Source organism: Nannospalax galili, unplaced genomic scaffold, assembly GCF_000622305.1.
Source record: "Nannospalax galili isolate Female #2095 unplaced genomic scaffold, S.galili_v1.0 scaffold915, whole genome shotgun sequence".
NCBI lineage: Eukaryota > Metazoa > Chordata > Mammalia > Rodentia > Spalacidae > Nannospalax > Nannospalax galili.
In genome coordinates, this window is record NW_008336255.1 from 707,442 (window position 1) to 723,656 (window position 16,215).

Here is a 16,215-nt window from a genome sequence, read left to right on the forward strand (position 1 = left end):
AACAGAAACTCCTTAGCAGTGAAGATTTCCTGAACCAAATGAAGAATATGTGGGATTGGCTGCCTTCACTTTTAATGGGGAAGCTGTATATTATACTCAGGCCTTGCCATGAGCTCGGGCCATCATCATAGCTTTTTAATATTTTCTTGGCACTCTTAGTCAGAAATGCATCAAGAAAGAGAATTACGAAGTGAAAATATTGGAAAGGGAAGGAATATTGTTCGCCTCTGAAGAGACAAGGATGAAATCCCTGACAGGCTTGGGTTTCAGAAGACAAAAGCTTAGTCTGTCTTCTACTCAGCCTCATGCTCCCTGAGGTGATGAACACATTGCCTCATAGTTGCTTGAGGGAAGGAGAAAGGGAGAAGGGAAAGAAAAAAGGGAGCAGCTCAAAAATATTGTGTTTGATACATATACATAGGCTCATATTCAGAAAGCAGATCTGGAGAATGTACATTAAAACATCAACCAAATTTTATTTCTCAATTGTAAAATTACAGTTGATGTATGTTTTTAAATGTTATTTTATGTGTGGGAGTGTCTTGCCTCATGTGTGTAAGTGTACCCATGTCATGCAATTCCAGTGGAGGTCAGAAGAGAGCATCAGATCCCCTGGAAGTGGAGTTACGGACGGTTGTTAGCCACTGTGTGGGAACTGGGAATTGAACCTGGGTCCTCTGCAAGAGCAGACAGTGCTCTTAATTGCTGAGCCATCTGTCCAGCCCCCATAATTGATTCTATTTATTTATTTAATTAATTCATTTGTTTTGCTTTTTAAAAATAGGTACTGTACAGCCTAGGCTGACCTTGAGGTCATGGTTTTCCTGCCTCAGTCTCCTGAGCTTTCTGATTACAGCTATATGTCACTGCCCAGTCAATCTGTTATCCTTTTCTATAATTTCTAAATTTTGCATGGTGAACATTTATTACTTGTGTAGTATAAAATAAGTACTATCATTTCTAAAAGTAAAGACAATAAAGGGATAGAAAGGTGTTCACATTTATAGCAGAGCTGGTGGGGCACACCTATAATCCCAGCACTAGACAGGCCAGTCTGGGTTACTTAGGAAAGTGAGACTCTATCTCAAAAACCCAAGAGCTTAGAATGTAGCTTGATGGTAGAGTTTTTGGCCAGTATGTTCAAGGACCTGGGTTCATTCCCCAGTACTGCAAGGGAAAATGGAATAGCATAAGCTAGTGTGGAGTTAGGGACCAGAATCACAGGGAAAGAGTGATAGAACCTCCGCTTTGCAATTGGGAGACCTGATTCTGTGTCTGATGGCGTCACTTCTCGGTTTACTCTAGACTGATCTCGAGCCTCAGTTTGCTTGGTGAAATTTTCCACGGTCCTACCTGGAAGGGCTTCCCTGAGGGAACAACAGGGCTCTCTCTCACCTTGAATGATAGAGCTGCTGATGGCTCAGCCGACCGTGTATTACATTTCCCCCAGGCATTTAACGCTCTTTGTCCATAGCATGTAATCACCTTTCCCCTTTCCACTCACAGATGCCCTCCAGTTTAAACAATCAATGAACACGGCCTTTCCAATCATGGATACTTTCTGGGTAAGATAATGACAGTTTGCCTATAGCGCTTTGAAAGTGTGGACTTCAGCTGCTCTGTCTGCTAGACTTGAGTGAGCGGGCTTCTGGGGCATGAGGCAAGCCCACTTTCACCATAGGTGCTATAGCTGTCCCCTGCCTCGCCCCAGCCTCAGTGGCCGTTCCCTGGGCATGGGTAGACAGACTGTGCTTGAAGCTTCACCTGTGCAGGCTTGAGCAGCAAAGTCAACACAAGATCTGCAGAACGCAAACGTGTTTCTATGCTAGGTGCAGGTCAGCAGGATGGACCAGATATCCCAGAGGACATTCCTAGTGTCATGGCCTACCCAGCTCATCTGGGGCTGAAGAAAAGGAATCATGGAGAAGGAAACATTTGGTTAGATTCATCTGACTTTTTCACATTCAAGAGTTCACCCCAGTTTGGCTCTAAATTTGTTAAATGCATAAACCTTGGGTAAGATTTGAAATTTCAGGATCCAAATTGTGGTTTAATCCACAGATTTTTTTTTCCTTCCTTCCTCCAAACATTGCTGGGCCTCTGGCAACACCAAATCTATGACTCTGAAAAAGCAATTCTGCTTGGCTAGCTCTCCGGCAGCTGGGGATTTCTTGTGGCTCTAAATTTTGTGGAATATGAGACTGATACTATAATAATCTTATGTGTTCTATTAACTCTTTGAACTCTTTTAAAAAATGGGGCTCATGAGAGGCCCTGGAGGAGGCCACACCCATTCCCATGGAAGACAGCCCAGGCTGCAGCTGCTTGAGGCGTTAGACCAAGGCTCTCTGATTGAGACTGAGCAGAACTGGAAATTGGGAAATGAAATTTTGGACACTCATTTCTTTGTATATCAAGTCACAGGAAAAATAAAACCTTGAACTTTAATTTCTTTGGACTTTTACTTCGTCGTGTTAAGGAAACAACGTTAGATCATAATTCCTTTGGACTTCAACTCTTTTGGACTTTTCTGAGAAGAGGATTTAATTTTTGGATCTCCACATCTAACTTGGAATTTCCAAGTGGGAGGGAGTTTGCATTCAGAGTTTATCTACCCCCATTACGTCGCTGGAATGATGCTATTGAATATCTTTATATTGTTATTTAACCATGACCTCTGAAGATGCTTTGGGAGACAGCATGGCTGGACGTTTGGGGATGGAGAAGAGAAACTGACTAGGGTAGGGATTTGTACATCACTTAATCTACTCTTGGGGCCCAGTCAGAGTCTTCTGAAGGTAAATTCTAAACAGTCCTTCTTGGTTCAGAGAGCGGCTGCATAAAGAAACAGCCTCACAAAAGGTGGGAGTGGACTGTTAGAAAGGTTCCCACGGTGAAAACAGACACGATCCTAGGTGACCACTGGCTGGAAGGCCTAAATCAGTGGCTGAAGAACAGAGAGCTGAGATGTAGGAAAATCCCGCCTTCGGCCTGTGTGTTTCCATGAGCAACACTGGCTGTCTTAGAGACTCTCACACTCCCATCAGGAGCAGAAGTCACAGTTTTGGGCACATACTGTTTAGCTGGGTGGAACTTGTCTGCCGAAGGGCTGGGACTCTTTTATTTGGTCCTGGATTCTTAGTAAACATCAGCTGGACATGGGTAGACTGACTTTTTGGACATATGACTGTGTCTTGTATGTATCTGTAGGGAAAGGTTTCGGGCAAGGACTATCAACAGGCTTATTGGTCACTTTAACTACAGTCCCCAAGAACCTTGATCAGTGATACAAGTGACATGGGTCACTTCAGTGGACAGCTTCCTGCTCTGTACTTGATTTTGAACTTGAGAAAAAGTAGGAGTATTATTTCTTTATAAAGCCATCAACAAACTTTGTTTAATCTTTGGTGTGTTTTCATGTGGGTATATATGTGGGGTGTGTGTGTGTGCGTGCGTGCGTGTGTGTGTGTGTGTGTGTGTGTGTGTGTGTGTGCCTCAGTCTCTGTCCCCCTTGTCTTTTGAAACAGGGTCTCTCACTGGCCTGGAGCTTACCAAGTAGACTTCAAGGAGCCCTAGGAATCCTAGCTCTACCTCCCCAGTGTCGGGATTACAAGCACCGGCTACCACGCTCTTTTTTTTTTTTTTTTTTTTTAAAGTAGGCTCTGGGAATGGAACTCAAATCTTCATGCTTGCATGACATGCTTTTTACTGACTGAGTTATCTCCTCAGTCTCTCAATAAACCTTACCTTTAAAGGTTGAGCCGTAAATAAGTCCTCCCTCATATGATGTTATATTTAAAGGGTATGTAGATATCAGATGGGGAAATTCTTTGTGACTTGCTAATCATACGTAATTTGGCCAGTTAGCAATGTTACTTTTGTTAGCTCCAAGCTGACCATTGCTAATTGTACATGTCAATATTTAAAAGTGTGTTTCATTTCAGTGGATCCATGCTGGGGATTGCTACCCTCTATGGACTTCCGTGTTGGCTCTTCAAGATCATTTCTCACTTAGCACCCCTTGCTTTACAAATATCACAGTTGTCCTTGGAATGCCAAGAGGAACACAGAGTTCACAGGACATGCTGCAGGGGATGCCAACTGGAAGACCTGATTCTATTGTTACAAGGCTACATTTTACTATCATTTATTTATTGTGTGTGAGTTCGTGCATGTGCGTGCTACAATGCATTTGTGGAGGTCAGAGGACAACTTAGGAAGTTGGCTCTCTCCCTTCTACCATGTGGATTCTGGGGCTCAAACTCAGGTCATCAGGCTTGGTGGCAAGTGCCTTTACCCTCTGAGTCATCTCACTACCCAATAAGATCACTTTTTAATAAAAATAGTATTATTTGTTATTTATGTTGTCTTAAAAGAAAAGAGTTGTGGGTAAGTCGAATGGAGCAGAGGGCTATGTACTTCTAAGTTGGTATCTTTGTGTGTCAACTTCCCATTAGCTACTGTGTCACAGCCCCATGTAGCCGCAGCTGCAGGATGAACCTTCTCCCCCAAGCAGAGATAATGACTCAGTGATACTTAAATAACCTGGTCTGATTAGAGTCTCGGATCTTTGCACCTCAACAGCTGTGTGTTGTCACCGATGGAAATTTTTAACTCATCTGCCAATTCCCTGGTCGCCCAAATAAGTGACTGTAAGAGTGACTGCCGTTACATTGTTTATTAGGGTGGAAGTTAGGTTCTGATAAACTCTAATGCTGGAAATTAGCTCAGAGGAAACTGCCTCTGCTGGTCTTGGTCTGTGGCTGATATGAACACAGAGAATGTATTCAGGTGGATTTTTTTTTTATCCTGTAGCTAGTTCAGCACACAAATTACTTCAGAGCTATTTTTAAAAACGTAATAGGACCAATACTTAGGAGAGCCGGGTGCAGTGTGAGAACAACCACAGAGCATCTATTATGGCTGTGCGTTCACTGGTCCACAAAGCCTTGGATGATATGAAAAAGCTCTTCTTGATCTTGCCTGTGGCTTAGCCTCGTTGCCCGGAGTCCTCTGGGTGTACGTAAGACTTGCCACGGGTGGTGGAAGTCATTTTAGCCTGCAGAGATATGTTGAAATGAGCCTTTTGATATCAGCAGAGGCTTGGGCGTTTCTGGCTTTTCAGATTTCCAGTTACATAGAGAGGTCTCCCCCAACGCCATGGCAGATGATCTAAAATCATTCTATGCTTTGGCACCTAAGCATTCTTCCTGAGGCCTCCAAAGGAAGGCATGACACCCTTGGTGGTATATCGAAGCATCTCACTTCTATTTCAGACCCCAAAAAAGACAATTATTTTTCAAATGCATTCTAAAACTTTCCTTCTTGTACTGGTAAGCTGGTGCATGATTGACAGCTCTGCCAAACCCACCATTCCCAGCTGGGAGGGAAAGGAGAAGTCACACAGGGAATTATAAGATATTATCAGCCCCTGGCCCTCTGTGGGACTTATCATGCAGTGAACAAATTTCTTCCTTTCTGGTCCGGGAAAGTCTTTTTTTCTGTCCCAAGCTATTGCTCATTTTGGCCATGTCCTTCCCCAGCCTTTCCAAGTTCTCCCAATTCTTTCCCCACTTCCAAAGCCTGACCTGAATCTAGAAAAACAATAATCTTATTTTAAAAGATTTTTAAAATTCAAAAACATATAACATCTTGCTTATATTATTTTTAAATGTAAGTGGGAAATCAGGGGAATTAGAGGGAGGGTTAGGTTCTGGCTCTGTCACCACCTGGCTCTTGACTTTGGCAATGTTGCCAACCTGCCTCGGCCTCGGTTAAGTCCACTTGTAAAACATGGAGAGCGACAGCCACTCATGGGCTTGGTCTGAGCATTAAAGAGTGAACACAGAAAACTCCTTAGGCGGCAGAATGGCTCAGCTGGTAAAGGCACTGAAGAACTGAGTTTGATCCCCAGGATCCACATAAAGCTGGAAGTAAAGAACTAAATCCATAAAGTTGTCCTCTGGCTTCCACATATATATGGAGGCATGTGCTTGCCCACATAATATGCCATGCATATGCACACATACATACACACAAATAATAAATAAATAAAAATGTAAAACAAACTCTTTGTGCTGATTGTGTGTGTGTGTGTGTGTGTGTGTGTGTGTGTGTGTGTGTAGACATATGAAGCCCAGAGATCTATTTGGAGTGTCTTCCTCAATCTCTCCCCACCTTATTTTTTGAGACCATTCTCTCACTGAACCCAGAACTCACCAATTGGCTAGGCTGGCCAGGGCCAGCAAGCTCCAGGGATCTACCTGTCTCTACCCCCAACCCATTCCCCCAGTGCTGGGGTTACTGATGCATACCACTGTACCCAGTATTTTTATGTGGGTACCAGGGATCTCGATTCAGGTCCTTGTGCTTGTGTGGCAAGCACTCTACCAACTAAACTATCTCCTCAGCCCCTGATTGTTTTTCAAATAAAAACATGAATACTATCCATATTCTATTGTCTTTTTGTAAAATTAAAACAAGACTATAGCTTTCAAAACAGCAGCAGCAACTACCCTACCATGTCTGTAATGTCTTTTCTAGGCAGGTAGCACCTTTCTAGCTCCTACAGTCCTAAGCTTCATGTCTTCCCACACAGGGGCCATCTCATGGCTGGATGCTTGGAAAGCTGCCACTCATGAGGCCCCCTTTGCAATGTCAAGTGCCCTGTGTGCATCTCAGGTACATGGCACTGGCCTCTGAGTCTCAGACCACACTTAGAGGTAGTCTCACATCCTCTCCTTTCAGCTCCATCATCATCCCATGAACCGGTCATCTATTTTATGGTCCATAACATGTGTTTAGAAAAATAAGGCAATATTCCTATATTCAAAATCGCCACAAGAAAGCTCCCTTGAACATTAATCTATAACTTTATGTCTTTCAGACAGGGTCTCGCTGTATGTTCCAGTCTGATTTCCCTATCCTCCTGCCTCGGACACCTGAGTGCTGGGGCTACAGGTGTGTGCCAGATGCCCCATGAGTCTCAGAGAGCTTTGAAGACGAGTTTCATGTTTTTGCTGGCTCTCAGCCTTGGGCCCTGGGGTTCCCTGCTTCCTGCATCCAGAGCTGCTCCTTCTACAAGCACAAATTCCATACTCACCTTTGTAGTCCAGAACTTTGGTTATCCCCAGGTGAGCCAAGAAGACACAAGAACAGAAGGAAGACAATGTGCCCTACAGGGTAAGTGGGTGGCCATCAGCAAGGCAAGGAGAGAAGCCTTGGAGAAAACCAACCTGGCCAACACCTTGCTCTTAGATTCTCTCTCTCTCTCTCTCTCTCTCTCTCTCTCTCTCTCTCTCTGTCCTCTCTCTAAAGATAGGCATAGATAGATGATGATAGATGATGATAGATAGATGATAGATAGAGATAGGAGAGAGAGAGAAAGAGAGAGAGAGAGAGAGAGAGAGAGAGAGAGAATATCCCAGGTAAATTGGAAGATACAGTAACCCTGGTTTGTGAGGTCCCAGAACTCTGTTTAAGCTGCTGTCTCTCTGGGCTGAATGACTGTGTGTGTGGCCACAATCCTCAAGGAGGCACTAGGCTGTCCCTTGGAGTTTACTCAGACTCCCTTTGTTGACTTACTCTGGTTACCAGAATCTTACCTGAAATCTTACCACCCGGAGTGGTTCTAACTCCCAGGCATCAAGGGAACAAGAAAAGTATGAAGGCAGAAGCCACACACATGGGGGAAGCTCTACAGTGGCTGTCTGTACCTACTGGTGGCTCAGGATTCCCACAGCCCTCAGCATGTGAATGGAAGGCTTCTTTCTGCCTGTGTTCACCTTGCTGACATTGCTCTTCTCAGGCTCCTGGACTCTGCTGTTCCCTTCCCATGCATCCGGGTTTTCCTCCTGTCTGTCCTGGGATACACCTTTGTGCTTCTCCTGTCATTGCTACTACTTCCCGTTCTAGGTTCCGTCTGAACAGAAGCTGCAAAATACTCATTGCTTCTCACCCCTGTAAGAGGGAAATGGCTTTCTGTTCCCTTGATCTTATCTTTCTGTGTGTGTGTGTGTGTGTGTGTGTGTGTGTGTGTGTCGTGCGCGCGTGCGCATGCGCGCATGTGTGCATGCATGTGTGTGTGGTGCTCAAAGAGGCCAGAAGAGGGCATCAGATCTCCTGGAGCTGGAGTTACAGATGAAAATATGAGCTGCTCATTGTGAGTGCTGGGAGCTGAACTCAGGTCCTCTGCAAAACCAGGAAGCACTCTTAACCACTGAGCCATCTCTCCAGCCCCTTGTTTTACATCTTGAATTATTCTGGAAGCTTCATACTCTCTGACCAGCTACATTTGCATTGTAGCAAGAGGACCGATGCTTTGTTCTGTTAGGACAAAACATTGGTCCCCAGATAAAAATTGGCTTAGTGACACACACAGTAACATGCTCTGTGGTGACGACAGGCTCAACCTTCACCGACTGCCGAGTCTGTCTCCTATAAAGCCTGAGCTTTCCGTGTGTCCAGAAGGAGATCCTTGATTCCACCTTCCTGGAAGCGGAATGGGTAACCAAGGTGGACCTGGGTCTACCTAAGGACGTGGCCTTCCTTTTTACCCTGCTCCCTGTGAGGCCTTGAGGCACCGTAGGACAGAACAGAGGGAAATCAATTAGGCCACCTAGACCCCTTCTCTGAACTTTAGAGATTTTTCTACTGGCACTTATCTTTTTGTGTCTCTTTTGCTTCTTTTTAATTGAAAAAAACCCTACCTTATTGGGGTATAATCAACATACAATCAACTGCACATACTTAAAGTATGCACTTGAATAAGTTTTGACACATGTAAATGCCCATGAAATCAGGACCACACAGGGGAGCAAGCATGTCCATCGCCCCGGAGCATTCCCCCAGTCCCTGCCATCTTGCCCACAGCCCTGGCAACCACTGATCTGCTTTCTGTCACCACAGATTAGTTCAGTTTCTTAAGCATTATACAAATGGAATTATACAACCTAGAGTTTCATTTTTAAAAAGAGTCCATTCAGATACAATTTGCATACAATAAAATTCACTTGTTGGGGACTAGAGAGATATCTCAGTCAGTAAAGTGTTTGATTTATAATCACTTTGATCCACAGCCCATGTTATAAATAAATAAAGTCAGTCAAGTGTGCATTTGTGATCCTAACACTGGGGAGGCACAGACAGGGATTCTTGGGGCTTGTTGACTAGTTAGCCCAATCAGTGCACTCCAAGTCAATGAAAGACTGTGTCTCAAAAAGTAAAAGTGGGCAGCACTTGAAGAATGACTTTTGAGGCTCTCCTCGGACCTCCACACTCAGGCTCCCACACGTGCGCTCACACCCATCCAGGCACGCACACACACACACCTATTTGTTTTAAGTATATGTATTTGTCGGGATACTCCAAAGAAAGATGACCAATAGAGTGTGTGTTTGTATGTCTGTGTAGAGAGACACACAGAGAGTTGGAGATAGGCCAACCGACATTGAGAGATTGGTCTTTTTAAAAATATTTTATTATTTTTATTTTATGTGTATTTGTGTATTGCCTGCATGTATATGAGTGCACCCGTGTCATGCAATGCCGCAGAGGTCAGAAGAGGGGTTTGGATTCCCCTGGGACTGGAGTTAAGGACAGTTCATAGCCGCCATGTGGGTGCTGGGAATTGAGCCCCGGTTCTCTGCAAGAGCAGTCAGTGTTTTTAACCGCTGAGCCATCTCTCCAGCCCCGAGAGACTGGTCTTTTTAAGAAGTTGACTCACAAGTTTCTTGGGGTTGACAAGTCTGAAATTTGTGGGGCAGAGCAATAGGGTAAAAACAGGAGGTAGGAGTTGATAACACAGTCTCGAGGAAGAATTGTTTTCCTGTAAACTTGTTCTGACTCGTACGGCTCTTCAACTGGTTGAGGGGACAACCTCCATCATTAGGGAAAGGCCTTTCATGGAGAGACAGTTGATTGCAGATGTTACAAATACCTTTGGGGAAACATCCAGATCAGTGTCAGAGTAAGCATCTGGACACTCTGGCCTGGCAAGGTTGACACCCAAGACTAGCCATCAGTGTGCCACTCAGTAGATTTAGTCTATTTACTAGGGCTGTGCCACTGTCATGGCTATGACATTATGTCAAGGCTGTAAATGCATTGGCCCTTGGTCTTACCTTGCTAAATCTGTTTCTTTCTATTATTGTCCTCAGAGTAAAAAATAAATGCCTCAGTCTAATTCTTCAACTTCTCTAACCTAACACATTCTAGCAAGGCTTTTCCACAATTGCCTACTGATTACGTGTTACTTACCAATACGTTAGAATTGAAAATATTCATTGTCTAACAAGATCTGATTCTATGATTCACTATCAAGGACACTGAACTATAAAGGATTTGTTTCAAGTCCTGCTCTGGGCTCTAGGGATCATCAGCTTTCATCCTAACCCTAAATAACCTCAGAAAGGCCAAGACATACCACATCAACTAGTGACCCAAGATTTGAGTAGTCCTGATTTGGTAGAGTTCGGATGTGGTTTGAGTAAGGTCCCCAGCAGTGCTGGAGACTCTGCCCCCAGTGAGTCAGTATTGGGAAGGGATGAACCCTCTAAATGGTATAGTCTAGTATGAGGAAATTAGGTTGTTGGGCAGTGCCCTCTGAAAGGGATTAGTGTAGTTCTCACGAGACTGATCACTGTCCATAAGACCTGGTTGTTATGAAAGGTTCAAGCTGGCGCCTGGTTCTCTCTAGCTTTCTGTCTCACCCTACCCTCTCTTCACCATGTGTTTTGCACTGTGACACTATATCCACCATGAGGAGTGAACAGATAGGAATGCCCAATCTTGGACTTTTAGCCTCCAAACCTGTAAGCTAAGTAAACTCCTTTTCTCTATGAAGTACCCAGCCACAGATATTTTGTGATAGCACCAGAAGATGGATTAATTCATGATTGTAAGTCCTTTCATTGCAGCCCTGCTGCCTGCTTTAGATATCACCTGTCCAAGGGCCTGATGCAGCATCCCATGCACATGATAAAACCTTGCCAGGGTGAAGATCCTGGCTGTAGGGAGCTTGGCTAGGATGTGAGAATCTCACATGGGATCACCTGGTATTTATGCTCACACTTGGGAGAGTCCACCACAAAGAAGCACTAAGGTTTATGCAGCTCTCTTTGTTATTAATGCTGGAGTCCCTGAGTTTTAGAAAGCTAGGTTAGAATGTGTTGGGGAAAGCATCTTCACAGACTCATTTGTCTTGCCAGCACAGTCTTCCTGTAGGCAGAAAGCAGCCCAGCGCTTCCATGAGTGACCTGAAGCATTTGCCTGAGGCTCTGAGTGTCCTTTGTCCCCCTCTGCCTCCTCCAGCTGTTGCCTCTGCCACAGGCTCCTTCTCCGCTGCCATTCTGATGGATGTCAAGGTGAGGCTACACATTCTGCTGTCATTTCCCGGGTGTCGCTGCCATCAATCAGGTTTCCTGTGTTCTCACCAAGGAATGGCCCCCTCCACACTTCTCACATCAAAACATGTCCTAGAGGAGAGACTCTTGACTCTGCTTCCTATTCCTCTGTAAGTTCTCCTTCCTGTGCCTAAGTCCTCTCATGATTTACTTAGCTGAGCTTTTCTGCAGTGTGGTGCCAAGTTCCAATGGATGGCCTCGCTAGGAAGCCTTCTGTGATCTGTCTGAAGATCACACACGTCCTGTTCCCTCCTCACTTTATCTCTTCTACTCTCTCATTTGTCTACTTTGAAAACAGCAAAAGCAGTCAAACAAGAATGAAAAAGGGGTGATAAATGTGGGGACCAACCATGCAAATTAGGACAGGCTCCTGAATTTGGAGCCAATAAAACAATGAATCAACGTAGAAGAAGAATTTGGTCTGTTCTATGAGTGTCCCTTTGGGCAGTACCATGTGAGAGTGCCAACTCAGTCTGCTTGAACAAAAGGCCAATTTTGTAAGAAGCTTATTATACAGGGGCTGAAGAGATGGCTCAGTGGTTAAGAACACTGGTTGTTCTTGCAGAAGACCTGGGTTCGAATCCCAGCTCCCACACGGCAGCTAACAACTGTCTGTAACTCCAGTTCCAGGGGATCTGACAGCCTCCGAGGGCATTGCACGACACGGGTGCACGCAGGCAATATGTGCATACACATAAAATAATAATAATAATTTTTTAAAAAGAAGCTTATTATACATGAAGACATGTCTTTTTTGGTTTTCCTGAAAAAACAGGCCTAAGTTTCCCAGAAGATCTGGTTAATATCTGTGCTTATCGCTTATCCATTCAGTGAACTCCGGGAAGCAGTCGATCTTGGGTACCCACCCACATTCACAGATACAAAAACAGTACAGATATAAAGCAGTCGCTTTAGGAACTCTGAAACAAAAGAGCAAAATCATCAGAGTATTACAAACTCATGACTATCATAGCTGGTGACATGGAAATCCATATTGTTCAGCCTCGGACATGTTTATATTTGTCAAGTCCCAGGTTCTGCTTGTTGGCTTACAAAATATGATCACCTTGATTACAGGTGAGCCCATGCAATGTGTGGTCATTGTACAAGTAATATTTCTTGGATGGTGTCAAACATGACTGAGTTCTACCAAGCAGTATGCTCAGTGAGTCATATGACTGAGATGATACAATACAGTTACCAGGTGGTTCTGCTAATAATTAGAAACACATTTCTATATTTCACAGGACCAAAGAAAGGAAAACATCACCGGGAAAATGTTACATGTGGGGACAATTATTCAATAGGCCCTTGGCTGGGATTTGTGGATATGAACATAATTCAGAGGCAAGAATGAAATACTTGGAATAAGACACGGCAAGTTCTTTTCTTGAAGCAGAAGCACAGCACACAGGAATCCACATTCAGCCAAGTCCTGATTACTCAAGGAGTGGTGACCCAATTTGTAGATTACCAAGCTTTTCCTCACATCTCATTTTTGAAGTTCAGAGTTTCTCAAGTTTGAGAGACAGATTTATAAATTAAGAATTTTATATTCATAAAAAACAAGGGGGAAATCCTTAAAAGGCCATCAGGGCATTCTTCAATTATAATGGTACTGAATTTGCACAAAGTTAAAATTTAAAATGAAATTCTTGTGCTTTTCTATGTGTTTGTTTTAATCAAAGGAATTCACAAAGTAAAAAGAATCAAAATCACAAAATTGATACAGTCAATAATAACATTAATTTAGAGTGACAGATGCTGTTTTGTTAAAACAAACAGAACCTCCCCAGTGCCACCAGAAGAGGCAAACCAAATGTTGGAGTTCAGCACTGGAGATGCCCAACTCCCAACTCCTCAGGACATATCATGTTCCTTAAGGCATCCTCTACCTTAAGAGATGCTGCATTTATCTCTGTGAAGTTGATTTTCTTACCTTTCTGAATCCCAAGAACTTGTTATTTTTCTCATTGCTGGGACCTAAATATCTCACAAGAAGCAACTTAAGTGGGAAATGTTTATTTTGGTTTAGAGTTCTAGGGATACAGTCCATTGGGGATGGGACGGCATGGCAGCACAAGCAGGGGGCAGCTGAGTACATTGTAACTCCTCGCCTTCCCCTCACCCCAGACAGGAAGCAGAGAACAAACACGAAGTAGGGCTGGGCAACAAAACCTTAAGACGTACCCCCAGTGACCTACTTCCTCCACTGAGGCTCCCCCTCCTAATGGTTCCAGAACCATCCCAAACAGCACTACCAGTTAGAGACAGAGAACTCCAACACATGAAACACGTGAGCCTTGAGATTACAAAGTGATTTAGAGATTTAGAGTTAGTTGTAGATTTCAGGTAGATAAACTTCACACTTCCTTTCAGTGACTTTTCAGTGTAGGATTAGCTGGTTATCTACACTGCTCTCTGCAGAAAGATGGCTGACTGCACAGGCTGGCTATGGCGAGCCACACAGGCCACGCCCACAACAATGACTGTCAGAAGACCGGAACACATCTATTAGGAGCCTTATCTTGACAGTGGATCCAGTTGAAGGCGCTGCCAGCTTGTGAATTGTGATGTAAATGGCGCTGTTCCTGCGCTCAGCACTTTCATTTTCTGAATGTTTCACAAACACTGACTAATTAATAATCCCCTTGTCAGTGCAGCCAGGGATGAGCTGTAAGAAAAGAGTGATGGGAGGCTTTTCAGATGAACACATGGCAATTTTTAGTACTAGCTAAGGGGAAAGAAAAAAACGCAATAGAGCTGAACCCTTGCTGTGTCTGCCACTTTGACATGGGTTATTTTCACTTAAACCTCACCCCAACCTAGGCAGGGAAAGGATCTTGGCATCAAGGTCTCTTTAGCTCCGTTTTTATAGATGGAGAGCCTGCAGTTCATATGTTTAAGTTTTGGTTAGTTTCTGTGATGGGAGGAAGTGGGATTAGAACTCAGGGCTGCTGCCTCCAATGTTCAAAGAGCTGTCAAGACTGGAGAGCAGAGTCCCATTGGCCTAGTTACTGTCTTGCTGGTTGGCAACGGGCGCTGTTCATACTTAATAGTCATAGGTAGCACTTTGAACCCATGTAGTCTCGATTCTTGCAGCACCTAATAGTTATATGCAACTCTTGAGCTCTTCCTTGATTCAGAATTGGTAAATTGCTGGATTTGACACTGGAAATCATTTTGGTCTCATGCCTGTTTTAAAAGCAATTTTTCACGGCCTCAAACTCTTGGGCTTGTGAGAATCTGGAATTGAAAACAATGTCAGCTTTGTCCTTAAAAGTCATACCCATGACACACCAGATGTTCCAAACTATGACAAAAAAAATTAAATCGTATTAACTTTAATACAAGAAAACACAGACTGGTTTTAGGGCTTCCTAAGGACTGGGACTGTGTCTTCCCAGGACAACTTCCACTGAGCTCACTGGATGCCAGGACCGGCACCTATGCTGCTACCTAATTTTCACTGAATCAAAGGGCATCTACAGCCTAACAAGCATTCCAGTACTATTCACATTTTTGCCTACACGCCAGTTGGAGTAAACTCTGTGCCCTAACTGCTTCCCTTCTCAGAACCTGGTGGCTCCAGCTGTGGCCCTTGAGAGGAAAGTGTTAACTGACCTAAAGCACACCCAAGCACTGAAATTCTGCTTTTCAAAAAATTTATTTTCAATTATGTGTATGTGTGTGTCCGCATACTTATATGCACCGGTGTGTGCAGTGCCTACAGAGGCCAAAAGAGGGCATCAGATCACCTGGAGTTGGAGTTACAGGTGGTAGTGAGCCACCCTGAGAGTGCTGGGAAACAAACTTGGGTTCTCTATGATGGCAGTGTGCACTCTTAACCACTGAGCAATCTCTCCAGCCTGAAATTCTGCTTCTTTAAAGATGATGAACGAGAGGATGCTGGTCCCTTTGCTCCTTCCCTCCTCATGCAGGCAAGTGGGAAAGCTAGGATTCACAAGTCTGGGTGACTCCAAAGTCCATGTGAACGTTCTTGTTGCTGAATTCACAGAGCCTGTATGACAACCCCAACCCCTCTATCTTCCATATGAGTTATCTTCTGACTCCTTTTAGAGACATGTGTCTTGCCCCTTTCCCATGATTTCAGATCGGCATCAAGTTTTTCTGCCTCCAATTCTTCACCTAGTGTCTAATGGATCAAATTACATTTGTGCAACAAGTGAGTTCAAATTATAATATAGACTATTAGACATCTCAAGAGTTCTGTGCATCCTTGAGTTTGGGAGGGTTAGGAAAGGCTTTGATCAGATGGATAAACACATGCAGAAAATTGACTTGACGTCATCATAGCTTTTCTCTAGCTAAGTAGCTTTGTACACTATCATGTAGGCAAAAGCTGTGGTAGGTTTTCCTTAATCAGAAGAAAAGCTGAGAGATTAGCAGACATGAGGAAACTCCTAAATTCAAGAACAAACCTCAAACTAAATCGCTTCCACTTAAAAAAGAAACAAAGGTCATTGTTACAGTACAAAAATTTTATTTTTTTGTTAGGATAATTTAAAGTTTAAAACTGAAGTAGACATATTCATTTTACAAACAAGATATTCTTTCATAAGTAAGACCATTAAAAACAGTAAACAAAAAGGCTGTCTTTACAAAAAGCTCTGTGCATAGCAACTTTATACTGTATATAACCGACAAAGCAGAAAACAATAAAATGAAACTATACAGTTTGAAAATGAGACCTTACTGTACAAAAGGTAGAGAAGATTTGGTTTTTAAACCATGCATATTGAAATGTGCAAAGAAAAACTGGGAAGAATTTTGATGCTATAACAAAAAAAAA